Below are 21,416 nucleotides of genomic sequence, written 5' to 3'. Positions count from 1 at the left end.
ACCTGCCCAGAGCAGTATCAACACTGAAATCAGATCAATTTTGCTGAGGGATTGTCTGGCCAGGTTTTGTGCCTCCAAAGTTGAAGACTTCATAACTGTTTTGGGACTTCTTTGAGCACTTAGTTATCCTCACAGATAAAGCTGTTGCCTTGTTCAGTCAGTACTCACCTGCATCAGTGGGGCATCTGTCTTCTTCCCCAGCTATGCACCGCAGTGCAGGGTTTGACTCCATCAGTCTTTGTAGCCTCCTTGAAGGTACTGGGAAGCTGCACTCAGTTCCCTCAGATTTTCTTTTCACGAATAAATAAATAAATTTCTCTTTGTACCCATCTATACACATTTGTTATTGGTTGGTGATAAGTGTGGGCTCCTGGACAAAATGGGACTTTGGTCTAGCCAAACATGATGGTAGTAAGCCTCCCCCGGGATCTCTTTCAGTACTGGTTCATCAAGGCATTCATTCTTTCACAGACCATGTCAGAAACAAAGTTCATGCAAGTTATGTAAATTGTGTTATTCTTTTTTCCCATTTTTAGAAAGTTTTTTTTAATCAATACTAAATGGCATAAAGATCCTTGGATTTTCAGAATGTCCAATGAAAACGTCGTTGGTGTGGTTACTTTTGAAGGTGTTTGCTAACAACCTGCAATGGTTGCACCAATCTACAACAAATTTGTTTTGTCAAGTGCTGCTCTCTTTTTAGATGTTTGCATAGAAAAGAGGCTAATGGGTTTAGACAACCTTATGTTCAAAAGGCTTATGGTTAGAATTCATTATATTGTTTCTGTAGGTTATGCTCTCATAGAATTGCATATTGAATGTAGAAAATCCATTTAAAATTAGTCATTTTTAATCTCAGGAAAGCCTGAGTAAACTACTCAATAGTAATATATTATAATTGTTTTATTATATCGTGATAATGTGGAAATAAGGAATGTATGCAGTTATGATACACAAATACTGAACTAAAAACATGTTAAATTCTTTCTTTCTTTTCTTAAATCACTTAATGTAACATTATGAAGAAAAACTTCTAAAATTGCCTGTGCTGTGAGGGGTAACACTGATATTTTTTTCTTTGGCTATCCTTCTGATTCAGTGCTTGGCTGTGAAAACATTGGCACCAACTTAGACCTCTTAAAAACGGACACATTTCATCTGGTTTGTGTGTATGTTAGGGCCAGTTTGGGCTCAAGGATTAATGGCAGGTCTCATGACAGAATGCTAACATCTCATTCTTTTTTGCTTCAAAGGACACAATCTTTTGGTCCATCTGATTAGTAACTGCAAGCAGGGTAGTATCTTGTTCTTTCTAATATAGCTGTACTATTCAAATGTGGGCAGGGGTCATGTGAAGGAGAATTAAAATGGAATAAACTTACAAGGCTTTTAAAATGAATTTATCATTCTAAATGCTGTTATCAGAATTTATGAAGTTGTTTCAAATCATTTCTGCATATAAAATAATATTAATAGGTCCATGACTCATCCCTTTTCCATCAAACTTTCAGATGTGTTGCCCTTAGGTTGAATTGCTCAATATGTCAAATTTCAACTTGAAATGCAAATGTCTGCTGAAGCATTCCTGCAAAAATGACCCATTTATGTGGATTTAACAGCAGCTGTTTGCTATGAGCTGTGTTATTTGTTTGCATTGCTTGGAAAGGTCATTTAAATTTCTTAAGTATTTGCTGTCAATATCTTATCAGTGAAGCATAGGAAAGAAGCAGCAGATTACCCTTTGAAAGAACTTTGTGTAGAGGTTTTTAGGATTCTTCTAGAGAAGCTCAACTTTAATGATGTGTTCTGCCAAGGTCATTAGTATCCAATATAGTTGCTCTCAAACAGGCTTGCTCAGATGGTGGCTGGCTTCCAAAAACCTCTCAGAGAAGCTGGCCAGCTACTCCTACTCAGGCTGCCTGCGCAAGCAGCTGTTTCACCAGCCTGATGCCTCTGCTGCATTGAGTAGTGCTGGCCAAGTTCACCGCATCTCTTGCCAGAAAAAGGAACTGGCAAATGGTACTCAAGAGGAATTTTTGTGCTTACAAGTGTGTGTTATGTGGTTCTTGTGAGCAAATGACTTTTCTGTGTATAAACTCAAATAGAGTTGTCTTTATGACTCTGAACACCACGTGCAAAAGTATTTTATTTAAGGCTTTTGCAGAAGGGCCTTGAGAGGATGGATACTTGTTTGTTTGTTTTTTTTCATATAATGTTAATTCACCAGGGAATATACTATAAATGATCCCTGTCTGTGGGCATATTAGAAACACTAGGTAAAAATATTGGTCAATTTGACTCTTTCTGGGAGTTTTAGATGCACTGTGTACTTCTAAGAGCTGTTCCTTCTAAAACTGATCTGACTGTAAACTGAAGGGTTGTGGAAAAACAATACTGATTCAAGATGGTGCTGGGAGTTCATCTAGTTACTTTTCCCACATCATAATTTTTATGATTTAAATAAAAATTTGGGACCATTGAGGAAATGAAGCAAGGGCAATCCTATACCAGAGTTGATGTGCCAGGCTAAGGGATATGGTTTAGTGGGGAAATACTGGTGGTAGGTGGACAGTTGGACTGAATGATCTTGGAGATCTTCTCCAACCTTTGTGATTCGATGATTCTGTTCTATATAATGAATGACAAAAAGGAGTACTGAAACAGTCACATTAACCACAGCGGTAATTCCAGTAATCTGACCTGATTTGCATCTGAAAAGGCATTTTAGTGAGTTAAAATAAATAAAGATATATCAGAGTATATTAGTGCTTGTGGAAATGACTTTTGAAATCTGATGGCCTTTTGATTTGAGCTCCTGTATTAAGTATTCTTAATTTTTAGTTGTCTGTCTAATCCCTTTGGAAGTACTAAATTTCCTCTCTGCCATTCAGAGTTTAGGCAACATAAACTGAACAGGACAGAGAAGCAAATGCTGAGACAATTGTAATGCAGGGAAAAAGAAGGAAGCATTACTTGTTGAATGTGGGATTAACGCTTGAGCAAAAGTTGTCAACAACAGTTTATCAGAATACTGAATACTATTATTTTAAGCTTAAATAAAATATGGGAAGAGTATAACTTCTGCCATCACAGGACTACAGGGTAGGACAGAGGAAGTTATAGGCCAAATGGAAGAGACCTGGAAGCAAATCGTGGATAGCAGGACTCTGTTTCTGGCCTTTAAAGTCCCATGTTCACTCACTGAATGAACAAGTACTCTGAGATGAAGCCTTTAACTCTATAATCAGCTCTCTGATCTGGCATTTAACTGTCTTCAGAACAGAGCATAGTAATATGAAGCATGTTCTTTGGATTCATGTGTTATTCTGGACTCAAATCTCAGATGCCTTTAGGCTTCAGGAGAATGCAAGGAAGAATAAGAATGTAGCTTGAATACTGATGCTTTATAATATTTAGGGCAGTGCACAAAGCCATAAAATGCATTTTTAAAATTTCCACTCTTTTGCAGCTGTTGCGGAATGCGTACCCTGAATTTTCATTTATTCTGCAAATTTACCTTTGGAGTCATAAGTATTTAGAATATCTGACCTACTTGCATTTTCTGCAGATATATCATCATCTTAAAGAATACTGTAGATGCTTTTTCAAGTGAAATCACTCCACAAGTTTCATGGCCTGCTGCACTAATTTTATGTACACACTATACTGATTTTCTAGGGTTTTCTCTCCAATGAAATCTTCTTTGCCTTGCTCTCCTCCTGTGTCCTAACTTCAAATATAGGCTTGCCATGAACTGTCGTTTCCCCTTCTTTTCCAGCACTGATCATTTCCAAAACTTTCTTTGGGGTATGTACTTATTTGCTGTCAGGGTTGATGGCCCCTATAGCATCAAACAGCATCAAATTGGTGTTTGCTTCCACATTCTCAGAACTACTGAATGTTTTTGGAAATTCCTTTGGCCTTCCTCTATATTGAAAATATGTTTTAGAACCTAATGTATACAATGTGCGATTTAGGGCTGTCAAGAATACAGACTGGAGCTTGATGCTGGCAGGTTTCTAGCATCAGGTGGTGGACCCTGCCCTTGACCCCACAACAGGGCAGGGCTCCTCTACACTTCCCATGTTTTTTGCCACAAGCTGTTAGCTCCTCATGGAGTCTGTCAAAACCAGTGCCACAAGCTGCTGTGGTTGACTGTCATGTAAATGCAGGCAATTAGTTCTGCAATAAATTTGGCAATTTTTTTGCCCATAAATAGGCTGACACAGTCTATGACTCCTTGCTGGTATACGAGTAGCTCAAGTCAGCCAGCTCATCCTGTTCCTGCCACCATGGGTATTCTATTCAGCCCAGCCACTCAGGTACTTCCCAAGCATTTCCAGGGGGTGGGATTAACGCTAACACTTATAATTCAGGATCTCAGCTGTGACTTCTTTATTATGTGCTCAGGAGCTTCAATAAACTCATGGAGAATGTTAATTGTTGTAAATATGGTAACGGTACTTCCTTCAGCAATGCACCCGTGAAATCCCCAACTAGATTTTTTTTTTTATATTTGCTTTGGGGAGAGAGGTGGCATTGATGTCTTTGTTAACATATTGACATATTTATTGACAACAGTTTTCTTCAGTCTTGTCTGTTTAATTAATATAATTGATCTACTGAACATCTAGATAGTAATTCTGTGGCAAATATTCCAGCTAGTCTAGTTACTAAAATTGAGTTTAAGCTCCTTATTGTGAAATCTTTCATGGGACTAGTTGCCAAAATAGTTCCATGATCATCAACCTGTATTTTTTTTCCCTCATCTGAAGACATATTAAGACGGCTTTTTATTAAAACAACCAGGGACAAAATATTAAAACAGCCTTCACAGTAAATGAATGCTAAGACAAAATAATCAAGTGACATCTCATTTTTATGTAGCAAAAATGAAACAAATGATGGAAACGTCAGTGTTACATAAGATCCATTGACTAGCAGCTGAAGTCAACAAAGTGTAAAGACATAAAATGCATGATGAATACAAATAAAAGATGTGGGAAATACTTCTGAACTTTGATTCTTTTTGGAACTTTTTTTATTTACAGATTTTCTGAGAAGATGCCCTGGATTAGCTAATTGTTGGATGAATGACTTCTTAAATTTGGGTTAGAGCAGAAATGCATATCAAAGAAGAAAAAACATCTGCACCATCAAGTGTGACATCCTGAGCTGTAGACAGTCACTTCTTTGTCACTTCTCAAATGATTTATTACATTGCCCATTAGTTTGCTAATGTTAGTGAAATATTTTATGGTGACAGATACACCTTACTTAGACCTTGAGATCTGCAGGCATTCATTACATTCTGCTCACTGGTATTCATTCTTCTGCTGACATTTATTCGCAGTTTTATACCATCCTAAACACTGAAAGGTGTGTACACCAGATTTGTTTTGTTTTTGCATTTTCAGTTCTGCTGTCCAAAGCATGATGGAATGAATCTGAACAAATAGTTTCTACTTCTGTTCCTTCCGTTATTAACTACATGCTATATGTGAAATTAAAAGTAGTAATTAAGAAGCCATCCCAACCCTGAAGAAACTTAATTGCTTTCTAAATACCTATTACAGTGTGATTTATTATCAATAAATGTGTGCTGTTAATGAAGAGGACAGCAGCTGTGACCTGATATCAGGAAGCCCAGAAGGGTGACTCAGGCCAAAATCGCAGTTCTTAATTCTTTGCCCACAACTGTTTCTAGGCTGTATTCCAGTTAGCCCTGCTACTGCTTAGATTTTGTGCAGAAATATTTCTGTCTTGAATTGTTCCAATGTTTTATGATCTGCTATTCAGGTATGCTCAAGCCTGCAACTCCTCTATCTAAAATTAATCTCATATTCTATGTTCTGGAGTAAAGAAGTCTGCAGGATGGTGTAAAATGCTGTTTAGCAGAACCAACATGTCACACAAATATTTACTGTGGGATTTTTATCTATTAAAAATATTTTCTCTAATTTTAATTTTTCTGCCAGAGACCATGGCATTGCAGCTAATTAAACGTGTAATGCTGTTGAGAGAAGTGTTAAGCTTAAGATGCCACCAAAAAAGACAAAACTCAGCAGTAATTCTTTGTGGCTTAAATATTTGTCAGTTAAAGAGCTGTACTGAATTGAAGATTGCTGCTGTGAAGATATGTGAAAACAGTTCTCTTCAGGTGTCAGAAGAAATTATCTGACAATTATTTAACATAGCAATGTTACTTGAATAAGCTGTCTTCAGGTCATCTCTTGTGAAGACTACGTAAATTTTGGTCTTATGACCAGAGTACATACATCTAAATGGATCTAAAAGCAATAGCTAGTAGAGTACCAGAGCAAAGTGTATCTACATAAGAATCCCTTCATCATCACAAATCTTTGCCAATGCTGTTGGATTTCTTGGAAGCCAATTTTCAGATTGATTGAATTTGTTGTCAACAGCACACAGAAGCAGCACAGGTCTTTTGGAATACTTCTGGCAAATCAGTATTTGCAGATCCTCTGCCATCTCTTGCTATTTAGCAAGTATTTTATGTAACAAATTTTCTTGAGCAGGAAACATGTACTTGAGCTGTAACTTATGTAGCTAATAAAGTTACACTCACTTCAGAATTCTGCCTTGCCCTAGATATTTCAAGGAAAATAGTTAATCTAACAAGCCATATGTACATCTTGATTGATAGCATAACACTGCCAGTGGGGTCTGCTGAGCCTACTGTAAAATGTTCACGCAAAGTATGTGCTCTAAATTAAGCAAACTGCAGTGCATTGCCCCTCTGTCTGCTAGTGTGCTCTAGAGGCAAAGCATGTGTGACACACTCAAATCTGGGAACTCTGTTGTTGCCAGCTAGGCTGCTGTCCTTTCGGTGTTCAGGGATTGTTAGAAAAAAAATGTTTACTTTGCACAGAATGCAGCAGGGAGTTCTCCTCTGCTGGTGTATCTGAGGGGAGCATGTTGCTGATACACATGGCTTTTTCCATATCCCAGTAGTTTTTTCACACGTAATTGTATTTGTTACAGTGAAAGAAATGGAATCGTATAGTTGAAATGTGTGTGCATACACAGTTATCAAGTGTATTTGCATCACTCTCCTTTCCTTTCCAAGTTTGCAAACAAACAAAATCCTTAGAAAGGTAAGGAGAGAACAAGTGTGCAGGGAATGATGAGATACAGTGTTACTTGTAATCCCTACTTGGTATAGAAGTGTCTACAGAACTTGGTATTTTGATTTCAATTTAAATCCTGTTTATTAACTAAGAGCTTGGGTTCCTTTAGAGAGAAAAGGGTCCTTTTTAGTCATATGAAGTGCAAGGCAGTTTGAATAACCTGCAGGATAAAACTGGCACAACATAGAGTTCTCAAGTGCAGAGAATAAGGGTACTGGGAAGTATTCACTGTGTATGTATTTATATCTATAGTAAAATAAGTCTTAGAGTTTTGTTAAGGTGGTAACAAATACTTTTTATTAGACTGAAGTGAAAGTACGTGGTTAGGACTGATAGAAGGGTATTAAAAGCACTGAAACTTGGATGCGGTAGATTTTCGTTTGGCTTCTTCCTTCTAAAAGTTGTTTTGCCCAGGAGAAGTAGGTAGAAGTAAGTACTCTGAACCTTGCTTTAGCAGAGTTCTTATGCACAATTTAAAGAGAAGTTGCTTCTTGACTTAGAGTCTGTGTTGTCTACCAGTAACAAAGGACACTTTTACTGGTAAAACCAGAGCTTGAATAGGGGAGAATTTACTGTGGGCGATGATTCAGATTTCCCAGAACTCTTCTGTGCTGCCAGTAATGGTGACACCTGCAGTTTTCAGCAGTGAGAGCTGTGGATTAATTCCACAGCTGCTGAGCTGCTGCCTCACTGGGCTCAGCTGCATCCAGCAGCAAGGGCGTTCCGGGCAGCTGAGCCCCAAGGGTGGCTGCAGGCAATGTGGCTGCTGGGAGAGGGGGCTGGGGGCAAAAGGGTGAAACAACAGAAGCTGGTTGGACTTCTGTGAGAAAGGGGCAGCTTGGAGAAATTCAGTAAACTAGGTATGGGACTGAGCAGCTCAACGTTTAAAGTGGGAAAGGTGTACACCATGCAGTGTGGAAAAGGGGGCTTGTTTACAATGATGATTTTGGTTGTGCAGCTTAATGCCTCTTTTACTTGTCTCTGAAGCAAAGAAGTGAATGCTAGCGCCTCTCCTCACAGAACTCTGTGCACCGTGGGGGAGCCTTGGAAGAGAGGTGAGGGGACTCACAGGGCTGTGCTGCTTTTGGCCCCTGAGTTCGGGTCCCTGTTCCACCCACGGCACCTCAGATGCAGTTCAGGCCCACGCCTCAGCTACACTCCTCTGAGGTGAGCAGAGGCTCAGGAGGCACAGTGCGAGCCCCAGATTCTCAGAAATAGTTTGGTTTTGTGTGGTAGAGAGAATAGATGGATGTGTAGGAATCTGTAGCCAGTATTGAATGTGGTTTTTCTGTGGATGTAATGGCTCTCATCCTCAGAGGGGCAGTTGTCAGCATAGTGCCCTCAGCTGAGAGCAATGCTGAGGTAATTCTACCATCAAGCCCCCTAATATTTAAGATTTTTAACACAAGGCGTAGGAAATTTCTCTTTAACACACTGAAATGAGGCACTTGTTTGCACTCAGTGTTTCAGGATCTGGAAGCTCAGCTTTCCTTGCTCCCGGAGCAGGCCGGCACAGGGCCACTGCCAGGAGATCTTGGCGGGAAGCAGCGCTCCGCCACCTCCGGGCACACAGCGGGCTGGCACCGGCCCGGCAGAGCAGCGTGCAGCAAAGCGGTCACTTACATAATGGTGCTGACCCTCGGTGAATCATACAGAGCGGTGTGACTTGGCAAGCAGAGAGAAATGGGGACTCCTGAGCCTTCCTGCTGCTGGGGAGCTCTATTGCAAGCCCCCATTTGATCACTGTCAGGAACACTGATGCTTAAAAAAGAGGCTCGAACAGAATAAGGGCACCGAACTTTGTCCAGAGCAGTCTGTGTGAGGTCTGTATTCTTCTGAAGCCACAGAAGTATTTCTTGATGGCAATGTTTAGATAATGTCCCCGATGTCCAGAAATACTGATTAATCTTAAAAATGTAAGGTAGCTTTTGGGGCCATGATAAAGAAGACTAACAGGAAAAGGTCTGTGTTTAATTTGTATAGAAGTATTTTTGAAAAAAGAAGTGGGAGGGGATCTTTGAAACAAAGAACCAGAGTCTGATAGAAATGCTATTGTAAAGCAAACGAGGTAGAACATGGTAATAGGCAACACAGCTGCTTCTAATCACTCCAATGATTAGAATCTAGAGATCAAAATTAGGTTTTATAAGGCTTTGTTCCAATAACTGTGTTTTTCAGATTTGGAGTACGCTTGGCAGGTTGTACACTCAAGTAGATAAGTTGAGACTTCAGGGGGGCAAGGTGCTTTATCCCAAGTGACTTCACTTGTAACTTCAAACACAAGCCTGGCTTCTTCTGATTTTCTAGAATGAATAAACAACTAAGTATCTTAATCATGCAGAGTCCAACGTGTAAGTAATAAGCGCGAGAATACAATAAATGATAACAAACAGCTGTGCATGGTAGTGCATCCTGAAACGTTCAAGATAAGTTTAGGTCTTCATATAAAACAAATGAGCCAGCAAGTAGTAGAGGCTCATTTTACTTCATAAATGTTATCTGGCATACGAGTTACAACTCATGTGGTGCACAAGTTGCAGTGGCCGCCCCAAGTCTCGTATACACCGCTATTTGGCATTGTTCAGGTGGTGTGTTTATTTTTTGCTGTAATTAAAGGAACAGGAAACTGAGCAGAGAAAACTGTTTTTTGATTGTTTTGCAATGCTTTACTTGCTGCATAGAGATGGATTGCTAATATTGGTAGGAATCAGTAGAACTGAATGTTTACTGTGACATGCTGCCCCTGGTGAAACCCATAGGAGTTCTTCCCAAATAATTCAAGTGGGATCAGAGTCTTTATATTTAATAATTCTGCACTGCAAACTCATTAGGGTAATGGTTTGGCATCTTACATCTAGGTCTTTTCACAGAGTGGCACCGAATAATGTACTGTTCTGAGTATCTTGCTGAGTAGACTTTGTAACATCGGGAAAAACTGCAACCCTCATGTTCCAAGTCTGTCCTACTTAATATATTTTTCATATTTAAAAAAAATAAATAAATAAATAAACCCCTCTTTTCTAAGTTAAAATCTAAGGCTTGGTAGTCTGTACAGCCTCATTACTTAGTATTTCATCAATTGTAAAATTCTTCTAATTCATTCTTATAAAAGAAATGTGGGCAGGCATTATCATATGCTTACTCATCAGACCAGCTTCTTATTACTAGGGGAGAAATGGTGAAGATAGTGCATGAGAGATGTATTCCTTCAAACAGTTATCTTGACTAAAACAGTAAGGGCTCAGATGACTGGTTTTTCAGGAACCTTTTTCAGAACACACCAAGCAGAAAACTGGGGCCAAACAAGACAAAATGTTATACATAACAAAAAGCTTCCTTACTATTCTCCTGTCTAAAATTCAACTTTCAATGATATTCATTGGAGAATAGGAAGAAGTAGCTGTTATATTATGAATGTACCTTTCCCTTGTACCTTTCCCTTATTAAGAAACTGGCTGAAAGATGAGTTACTGCTTGTGGAGAAGCTTGATACTGAAAATATTGGAGGAAACGGAAATATTGGAGCACACAACAGAAATCAGCCCTAAGCCTGTGTGGGTACAGAATTCAAAATGAGTGCAGCAGCTGTGAGCCTTTCTCTCCCAGCATTACCATTAGTGGAATGCAGATAATGTGCACTTTGCTTGTGCTTTTTTATTTGGTTTTTCAGTTGTTTTTTTCCTTATTCCATAAAACTGGATTTTTGAAACAATAGCTTAAATGATTAACTATTACAGTTACCTGACCCAAGTACTTTCTTCTGGAATGATTATCATCCCGTGAGCACAATTCTGTATATCTGTGTACTGATTCTTCATTTTTCATTCATTTTGTGTGCTGTACTGCCAGACAACTGCAAAAACTGGATTTTAAAATGGAAGAATGAGTCCAAGCTGAGAAGTCTGTATATCCTGTACCTTGCACTACAGCAGTGATTAAGCTGCTTGATATTAGACTACATTGGAATGCCATTTTATGGGACTCTTTATGCAGAGGTTGTATTTTCTTAGCAGGCATTTATTTTTGTGATGTATTGGTTGCTGTTAGCTCTGATATACAATTTCACAATACTTAAGCACCTTCTAAAATTGTTCTGTTCCTTCAGTACTTTGTATTTAGGATCTGCTAAAAATGAGGTAGTACTCAAATCCTGAAAAGACTTTTCTGGAAAATTGAAAGATACCTTTTGGCTGTTCTCTGTGCAGTAGACAAAAACACTTGCCTTAATTTGTGGAAGAGATTCTTAACTTACAAAGTTAGCAGATTCCAAGCAGTCGTATTACTCTCTTGCAGTGCTATCTGTATGTGTATCAAGGTTTGAATGCTTTAAATCAGGCTTACATTGTGGATAGGGGCCATTTTGCTTGGGGACCTGGCCCAAACCATGAGCCTACATGAGTTATAGTGACAGGATCAGGCCCACAGTGAAGGTTTTATGAGCAACGTAAATCTGTTTTGGAATTTGCCGTATTTCTCTGCCATGTGGGGCAGTGTCACATCAAGTCTATAGTTAGATAAATGTGGCTTAACCTGAATACCAGACAAAGTGCCTGTTGGTGCAGCATGCAAGCACTACGGGCTAATTATGGGGGTGAATGGACAATCTGGGGACTTTTCTCTCCATTGGGTGTGGTTTCCTATTGTACTGATGTAATGCTATCACATGGTGGTATGACCCCGGGGCTGTGGCTTCCTTGAAAATTCTATAACTGAGCATAAATTTTGTTTTTGTAGTGAAGGAAGGTTAAAGTGATTACTAAAACTAAGTGCAAGTCTGTTAAATAAGATTTCTTTATTGGTTTCCAGAGCAGTGGGAATTTGTGTGGCTGACAAGTGGAGGTGGAAGTTAGAAGCTAATTGCTCAGCTTTAGGCAGATGCCTGACCAAAAAGGAGCTGTGGGGGTATTTTTCAATAAAATTTGCAGTCTCTTGCAAATCAGTTCTGAACACAGACAATCAGAAAAGCTTTAGCATTTTGTTATTTGTTTCTTGCATGAATTAGCAGTGACTCTTCTCTTTAGCCTGGGGAACATCACAGGTAGTGCTATGATAAGTAGCATTTGGTCAACCACCTGCTCTCTCTTATTCTGGAAATATTACAATTGGCTATGAAACAACTATGAACTGATCACTTGACCATGGCAAATCAGCTGCCCTCATCAGTGTGTTCTGGTATATATTTAACTTAATAATGTGAGCAGATGGTCATTATATTGATTCATGAAGCAAGGGAGACAGCATGGCTGTCTTGATAATGTAAGCATCAGAGTGGGGCAATAAGCAAGGGGAGGAAGAAGCGTAATTTCTTTGCTTTCTTGATGGTCACAGGACAACCATGTACAGCAATTAAATAAAGGCAAGAATGTGACTCCTCAAGCCTGTACATATGATCTCTTATCTGGAGATAGCTGCTGCTAGTGCACAGGAATGCTGCTGCCGAAATTCTTGCATCATTGATGTTGCTTTTAAAAAATTAAATTAAAAAAAAGTGGGGAGGGGCAGTATCTTGTAGAGTTGTTAACCTTCTCACTCTGCCACTGCTAATAGTGATAAGTCTTTTGATGAAATATTGAAGGGAAAATGTCATTTAAGTAGCCATTGAGTGATTTTTGCAAACAACTACTTTGCTTGTCACCCCATTAAATGTGGTATAACTGGATTTAATCAAGAAGCTAATTCTATAAAATATTCAACAACTTCCCTTGTTAGCTAAACTAGTAAGTTCGCAAATTCCCAGCTTGCATCAGCTCAAAGGAATAGCTTCATTTAGTTCTTCATCTTGTAATTTCCACATGAGAAATGGTATACACAGAAGAGCATTCTCTTGAGCAGCAGCTTAATCTCGTATTTTGGTTCCTGTTTCTCCCTGTTGCTGATTAGCTTTGCTGTCTTATCAGTTTATGTCATAGTATGTGACTATAAATTGACTTTGCAGTGAGGAGGGAATTCGCTTCGTCTTCACAGATGCTGCTGTTACCATGGAGATAAAAGGACCAATGGCCTTTTCTTGGTTTGGACTGTACTACAGTGCTCATACAGAGACGGTGCATTCGAAAATGCACCATTTGGTGCTTTCAAATTTCAGTCTGAATATCAAATGAGGAAGCATACTGTTTTTTCTTGGTGATGAAGTTAAATGATAAATACAGATTTGGGACTTTTTTCAGAAGCAGAAAGCAAGCCTATCAGGAATGTGAAAACAATGTGACTGGTTTGTGCTTGCTGAACCTCCTCTCTGGGAAAAACCTTTTGGCTTTGCAAAATATAACCCTGTAGAGCCTTTGGGTTTATCTGATGCGGTGTTTGGGGCTGGTTACATCACCAGCTTACTTATCTGTGATGTTCCACCATGGCTGATCGTGAATGAGCGTGCAAAACTGTGAATGTAATTTTTTTTTTCCTTAAGAAAGCTTTTCTACCTCAGATTGCGTGAAAGAAAATATAAATACCAAATCCACAACACATTCAAGGATGGCTTGCAGAAGGTGTTATTTGTGAGTACCTTTTCCTTCTTCATCTGTCATCACGTCTCTGATATCTGTGTTGAGGATTCCAGAAGTGGGAGTAGTGATCGGTTTATTGTTTGGTAGGTTTCTTTCCATGAACCATTTTTAGGGTGTTACCTTTTTTAGCAGATGAATGATCTGTATTTTAGAAATGCACAGATGGTGGTTCTGTTTATGTGTATAGATATTTAAAAATTTAACCTAATGAAAGTGAACAAACCAGCAGTTTATTGCAGTGAAAAAAACAATGATGAAAAGGAAAAAAAAAATTCTTTGCATAAAAACAATGTAGGATGCTAGGATGAGTCAAGAATCTCTTCCATTTTGCTTGAATGATTTGTCATATAAAGGTGTAATCTGTCTTTTAAATGTATAAATAGTAATGAAAAGGAATGTACTACAGTCCTGAGCAATATCTTATCAATAAACAACATTCTGGTGTGGTTTTGTTGCTGTATGTGCTTGCTTATATCCTAAAGATGCATTATTTGCTTATTATTTACTTGAACAGTTTCACAAGCGTTACAGTCAGCGCAGCAGGAGTTTAATGTTTTGTTCATTTAATGCGGTGCAGCAGCTCTTCACATGAGCTGTCACGTTTGGCAGAATGGCTCAGTGCTTATCCACTTGTAGGCAGAGGAAAGGTGATGCTGAAGTTTGATCGTGTTTGTGGTGTCAGCATCAGGCTACATACAGAAATCACAAGGGGTAGTTTTGCTTGGCTGAATTCTGCTGGCTCCACATGGCTCTCACTCCAGGCTATCAAAGCATGCTGCAGTGTTGTCCTACTTCAGATAAAAATCGTGGAAGTGTGCAGTTAAGTTGCTCTTTAAGTCCACCCTCACTACTATCAGTGCTTCACTATTAATCCACTGTTTTGAAATGGCTGTACGTGTTATTTGTGTTTCTGAACTCTGCTTGAAGATCCTCTACATAGAGGGTTCCATGTGGTGTTGCCCAGGGGTCATGCACAGAGCAGATGCAGCTGTCGTCTGTAGCTGCTGTCTGCTTTTTTAGGAGTGGCTGAGGGTCCTGAGTAAATCTATTTCATGTTCAGTAGCCCAGTCCACGTGCAGACACAGTAAATTGAGGCATTCGAGAGTAAACTGAAATGAGTATTGAAAGAGTATTGAAATCTGTTCTTAAATTTTCTTTAGCCTGTTGTTTTACAGAGATGGCACGAATGGTTGAGTTGAAATGCTTGAAAATGAGAGTAAACTTGGAGCCGTACGTTGGAAATCTAAACAAGAAAAGTGAACTTGGAAAACAGGTGGTAATCTTCAAGATGTATACAGATCAGCTTTGAAAATAATGCCACACATTTATACAAGGGAGAAGTGATTTGTATTAGACTCCATTGTTCTTTGGGTTCTGGTATTTGGGGGTTTCGTAGCTCTCAGTTGGCAACAGAATTTCTTACAGTGTTTATCACGTGATGTTAGAGAATATTTCATCTCTGTGGGTTACTTTCTTTAACGGTGCCATTCCAGTTGTTTGTAGAACCACTTTGTGCTGTAGTTTCCTCTATTACCATTTACATTTGGTATCCTTTACTTGCCTCAGCACATTGCTGTAGAAAACAAGATGTGAATTATGTCTTATATTATTCTGTATCACTACTCGTCCATTAGAAAGTAAATGCTGACAACTGAAGACTTTTAGGTCTGTTATGGAACCATCTCTATAGAACGTGTCTGTGTGTCGGTGTATAAATTCTCCATGTTCTTTAAAACTGATCAGTTCCAAACTGAAACGAAATATGTTAAGAAGTTGGTTTCACCAGATCTTTAATGTGTGGGTTAGTTTTGAGATGAAACCTTAGATAAGATAAATCTGTTGACATATTAATAATATACACTAAGGGCTTTTGCATTTTAAAATATAAGATGAAAGAGTATTGACATCTGTTCTTAAATTTTCTTTAGCCTGTTGTTTTACAGAGATGGCACGAATGGTTGAGTTGAATCTCAGATATAAAATACAGGAAAAAAAATCTAGATTGTGGTTTGGCTTTTTTTAGACCAGCAATAATGTCAAACTACTAGGATTAGCAAGAGTATTGCTTTTCAGATGCTACGCTGAGTAGAACATGTCATTGTGCCATTGTTACAAGTAATAGCATTTGCATTGCTGTAAATCTCTTATGCTGTATCTGTTTAATTGCATTCTTTGCACACTGGTTTTCCCTTTTTTTGTGAGTATCAGGTTCATCATTTATAGATATGGCTTTGTGTTTGTTTTTCTGTGATCAGCACTGTGCAATTATAGATGGGGCTCTGTTTTGTAAGGTGAATTACAGTTCCGTCAGAAAATCTCAAACCTTTTTACTAACAATGAAGTAATAAATGTAGAAAAGATGCAGTCTTCTGATTTCATTTAAAATATTATCATCTTTCCATCATATGCAGCTTCATGTATCTGTTCTGTTTCATTTCATGTTTTGGATTGTATGCTTTTTCTCCAAATTTTAAATTATGACTAGTAAGCAAAGCTCGTACAGGTGCATTTTATTTGCATTTAAATGCCCGTATATCACTGCTCAGAATAGATTTCTTGCATTAAGAGTTAGTCAAAAGGAAAATAAATCATCTTAATTGTATTTGTAGATTAACAGTCTTAATTAGGTTCACCCTAGGTACAATTATCCTACTATTGGAGACTGCCTATAAACTGTGCATTGACCAGGATGTAAAAGAATCACCTAACGCCTGCTTATTGGGTTATATAGCCTAATACTTCATTTCCATGAAGCCATTAATGATTTATAATCATTGTTTATAAGATAATTATCTGAAATGTTAATAAGCATAAGATGGGGTGGAAATGAGATATTTCTTGGTTAGCATGTTGTCATGGTACTGGTCTTGTTCTCTGAAGAGATGGTTATTTTGAGGCCCTTGTGATGAATGAGAGTGCAAGCATACTAAATTTTATTTTATTTTTTAAATCCAGCTGTGGACACTCAAGCTGGAAATATATAAGGAGTGATATTGCTCCAAACAAGAACATCTCCATTTATGTTTATATTGTAATTTATAGAAATGCAGATATCCCATCATTTTGATGACAACTGAATTTCTGTATTCTTATGCAAAATTTGGCGGTTTGTACTCAAACCTACATGTGCTAAACTCTTAGAGCTATTGATTTTTTTGAACATTATTGATGCCTAGTAAAACTATCTCTGCTTTTTATTAAGAAAAATCCTATCCTGTATAGCTTTCAATTAGTTTACATGAAATCTGCGTGGTGAGCAGGGAGGGAAGGAGGGAGATGCCAACAATGCATATGGTTGTGCTATGGTTGGTGTTTATTGGGCATGGATCTTGTTACCTTCTGGTGAGATATGCATGAAGTTGCACTTTAGTGGACATGTCTGCAGAGAGCTGTGATCTAACTCAGACTACGGAGTTGGTATGAGTTGCTATATAAAACTATCTGCTGTTTTCTCTGCACGATGAATTTCTGAAAAAAAAGCTATCTTGTGGGAACAGTTAACACACTGAAAGCCTTTCCAGCGTGATTAGCCAAATGTTAATTAACAAAAACTTAGGTAGAGTTGATATGAGCCCTTATTACAGTGCTTTTGATTTTTGACCATCCTTTTGGAAGTCAGTTATTATATTTAAAATTTTATTTTTTGCTAGAGAAATTGTTAGGTTCATTGTAGAGGAACAGGACAGACTTTACTATCTTTTAAACATGATCTTTTCTAATCTCAGCTGTAACCATAACTCTGGATTGAAGTGGAAAAGAAAACTATCAATTTGGAAAGTTATTCTTCATCAGGTTAAAATGGAATTAAAATGAAAGCATTCCTCTTATTACCTTGTAGGCATGAATCCAATCAAATAAATCATTGTATTGTGAGCTGCCTCAGATGACAGTAGAGCAAATAGCCCTATACAGCAGATCTGCTGTTTGCAAGCTAATTTAAAAATGGATCTGTGTTAGCTAGCACTGGGTATACAGATTGCATTAGGCAGCACAAGAGCCTGTTCTGGTGTATATTTTAGGTGGTACTTGTACATAGTCATTAAAATGCAGTAGTTGATATAAAGATAGACCAGAAGAAAGAGAAGAATATTGGCAGATGGAGGTGACAGATTGTTGTTTCATACAAAGAAGAGAAATAGCATATGAAGTAATAGGGCTACAGAGAATCACAGTAGTTAAGCTGGCCAAATAGACCTATTGGTACTGCGTCAAATTGTCAACTTAACATAAGACTGTATTAGGAAGAAATGTTTGTATTAATACAGCTTTTCTAATTATTGATGACACAACTGTATTCTAATGTCTATATACAAGTACCACCTAAAATCATCTGTATGAAAGCTGACAGTACTGTTAGGAAGAAGTTCTATGACAGTAAGAGTGTAATAATTCTACCAAATTTTTCAGAGGTTATTTGCAGTTAGAATAAAACAGCAGTAAAACAAAAAGGGTAGGATATCCTATCCTGCAGTAAGTACCACATGCTGGTGAGAGGGAGGAGGAGAAGGAGCCTTCTGTGGGATCCCGGTGTCTCACTGGGTCGATGCAGTGATTGCTGCCTGGTGGCATGGAGGCACTGTTATTGTCCTGCAGAGAGCTCCCTTGGAAAAGAGAGAATGGATTGTTAAAGCAGAAGGAATTCCAAGTTCATTGTTGGTACTCTGTTTTCCCAGGTTGTTTTAAAACCAATACGGAGCAATACGTCTGCTGTGTTTAGGAGGCTCATTGGTGATTGTAGCAGAAAATGAAAATATGTTGCCTTGTAGTTGTAAGTCTACTTGCTGATCTAGGTCATTTTAATTTGTGTGTTTAAACAAGACTGTAGGACCAAAAGTGCAGCAAGGGATGTTTTTGTTCAGCTGATGAATACAAAAGTGATGTTAAAATGAGAGGCTTCTAATGGCAAATATGGGAATTTATACAGGAGATAAAGGAATGGGTAAACCTCCTTTGGGTCTGCATGCTAACACTGTAGATTGGACTTGTTTAATGTTGGTATCTTGAAGGAAATGTGATTTCAGGGTTTTATCATGCAATCATAGAAGTTATTTTGGATTAGTTCTGTTTATACTGTGTCAATAGTATGTTCTCAAAAGAACTAATAAGTAAACCTTTAAAATGACAAGTGGTTACCTATCCATGAGAATGTGGGGAGGGCTGGAGGCAACTGCCTACAAATGGGAAATGGCAAATCTTCCATGGGATTTTGCAGTGATGTTTTAGAGACTGAAATTATCAGAAACAGAACTCATTGATTTAATCATTTGTCTTGTGTCAGTTCTGAAGCATCTCTCCTCAATTTCTAACTTTAAATCACCTTTTGAAGACATAAAAGCAAGCATCTCTGATACTGCCAACAGTGATGTGATGAAGGTGATCACTTCTCCCAACTATTTACATTTATTTCTTATGATGTCTTCAGGTGTTATGACTTAAATCAGTTCTATTTCGAGTGCAAACTTGTGTTGAAGGCTGATTGAAACATCTATATTTTTTAAGTTTTTAGTGGTTCTCTTTCTTACAAAAGAAAAGTTGAAACTGAACTGATACAATCCAGAGGAGAAAATAAATGAAAGTATTGCTTTAGTACGTGACTAAAGATACAAAATGCCACATGCAGATGTTACCATGTGCCAGCAGAAGGTGGATTTGTTTTGGGTAAAATTAGTATGCTGACAGAGGCTGGTAAGCCTGAGCTTTATCTGTTATCAGACTGACTGGGCATCAGTCAGTATGACCTAGTAGAACCAAAATGCTGGGTCATGAAAACTCCTGAATTTTACAGCTTGGAGGACAGTCCAAACCTCATGTCTGCTTCTGTAACTGGTTGGATAAGAGTCTATCTCTGAACACCCTGAGAAAGGGCTGAAATCAAACTTCACATACCGAACATATGTCTTTAACATCTGGGATATTCTTGTTGGAAGAAAGCAATATGTGGTAACTTAATTACAAGTCTGCAGTTGAATGTTTTGTCATCTGTTTTGTCTGTTCCATACCTTCATCTGTAAGGCAGTGGAGTGCCAGCATAGTTACTATCTGACAAACCTATAGCACTTCTCATTTGCTGTCAAGGTGACTGGACTTTTGCATTTCCACTGCACCTTCGAAAAGAAACTCAAAGCAGTTGAGCTCCTAAGCAGTCTTGTGCATTGGGTGAGTATTAACCTTAACTGCAAATGAGGAAGCTCAGATTCCAGAGAGAACTTTGTTGTTTTGATATTTTTGAACCTTGGAAGTCAGAGTAGGACACCCTTCTGGACAGAATCTTGCTGGGATAGCCAGGAGTGAGCTCTGTTCAAAATATTTTATTGCAGCTAAATACAGACAGATTCATTCATGTCTTTACTAGTTTATTCTTTGGAGAAGGAGATGCTACTGATGGGAATGCAAAATTGGTCTAGGGATAAAAAAAAGAAAAAGGGGGGTGGGGGAGGGAAGAGAGATCTGGTGCATCTTCGTGCTAATCTCCTCATTTTGCTTCTACCAAAAACCTTAGGTATTCCCAAAGCAGGGAGCAGCGATTTCATCAGTGTGATCAGTTTCCCTACCCAATGTGAGACTTTATCATCCGAGGCGCAGTGATAACGTACTAGCCTGGTTCTGTGACTTGTGTGGAGCAGCTTGTGTGAATATCATTTGTTTCTTGTCAGAAAATGTTACTCTTCCATGTTGGAACTGCTTTTATCATGGTCCATCAATGTTTTTGACAACATTGTCCATCTCCTTTTAGAATTGTTAACGTCTTCTTTCCCAGTGGCATGAAGGTGCCACCATTGCACTTGTGAGGCGTTAGCAGGGTACGTCCCATGATGGCTGTCTGCCTAATGACTGAATTTGGTTGCCACTTTGTTTCCAAACGCTCAGATACTTTATAGGAGTTACCATCAGTTGCCATCTTTAAACAGAAAATCCAGCTCATCTTGGCCTTGCAATTGCTGACACAACGTTGGCAATAGAATCAGAACAGGTTGACCTTATGGGGTTTCTTTTTTTTAAAAAGGATTAGCAACTAGTGCCTTTCTCAAAAGGGCTAACTTCTTTTGCATAACCATGCCGCTTGATCTTATAAGAGTGTGATCTCATAGGACTTTGCTCTAAGCCTCAGGGATTCAGAACAACCAAAATCAATCTTCTGAAGCATTTGTCAAGATGCCAGGCAAAAGACAAGGCAGGATGGAAATGTATGAGCCATGCACACATTCTCTATTAAATAGTCAGTTTGGATTCTTTTGACTCTAAATGAGGATTTTCAGTTTAAAGGTTATTTCATCCATGTGTTCAAAATGCAGGAGTTAGGAAATAATGATCTAAATTGTATGATTTCATAGAGGAATCCTGTGTCTTAAGAAATTTGATTAGGTGCTTTTATCATGGATGACTTACTGTGCTAAACCTTGTTTAATGCTTCCGAGCAAAAACATCTACAATGCTAAGTGTACTGTGTGTTGCTTAAAGATTGTCTAAGCTTTACTTCAGATGCAATGCCTTGTATCATTTTGCAACTCCATCTGCATTAATTTGAAACATGCAAATTGTCTATGATGTAGGATATCTTTTTGTGTTGTAAAGCTTTTTCTCATGTTTTGACGCGGCATCACTTAAACTTGCACTGCGCATTTCAGAATATTGCTTAAAACTTGGGTGAAGATTAGATTCTTTCAAATTTGTAAGTGATGTAGTGCAATGTGAGTATAATTGCTGGGCCTGAAGAAAGCTTATGTCCTTACTCATCTCACTGTACCTCCTCATGCTTAAGCAC

General features: G+C 38.4%; 1 protein-coding gene across 9 annotated transcripts in view; it reads left to right on the top strand.

The window, feature by feature from the left end:
• IQSEC1 (IQ motif and Sec7 domain ArfGEF 1) overlaps window positions 1-21,416 on the top strand; it is a 361,739-nt gene that overhangs the window by 172,588 nt on the left and 167,735 nt on the right. The gene's annotated exons all lie outside the window — the stretch shown is intronic.

This window comes from Phasianus colchicus, chromosome 11 (genome assembly GCF_987193195.1).
Source record: "Phasianus colchicus chromosome 11, bPhaCol1.hap1.1, whole genome shotgun sequence".
In the NCBI taxonomy this organism is placed as follows: domain Eukaryota; kingdom Metazoa; phylum Chordata; class Aves; order Galliformes; family Phasianidae; genus Phasianus; species Phasianus colchicus.
The sequence above is the reverse complement of the archived record's forward strand: the minus strand, read 5'-3'. Positions and strand labels throughout refer to the sequence as shown.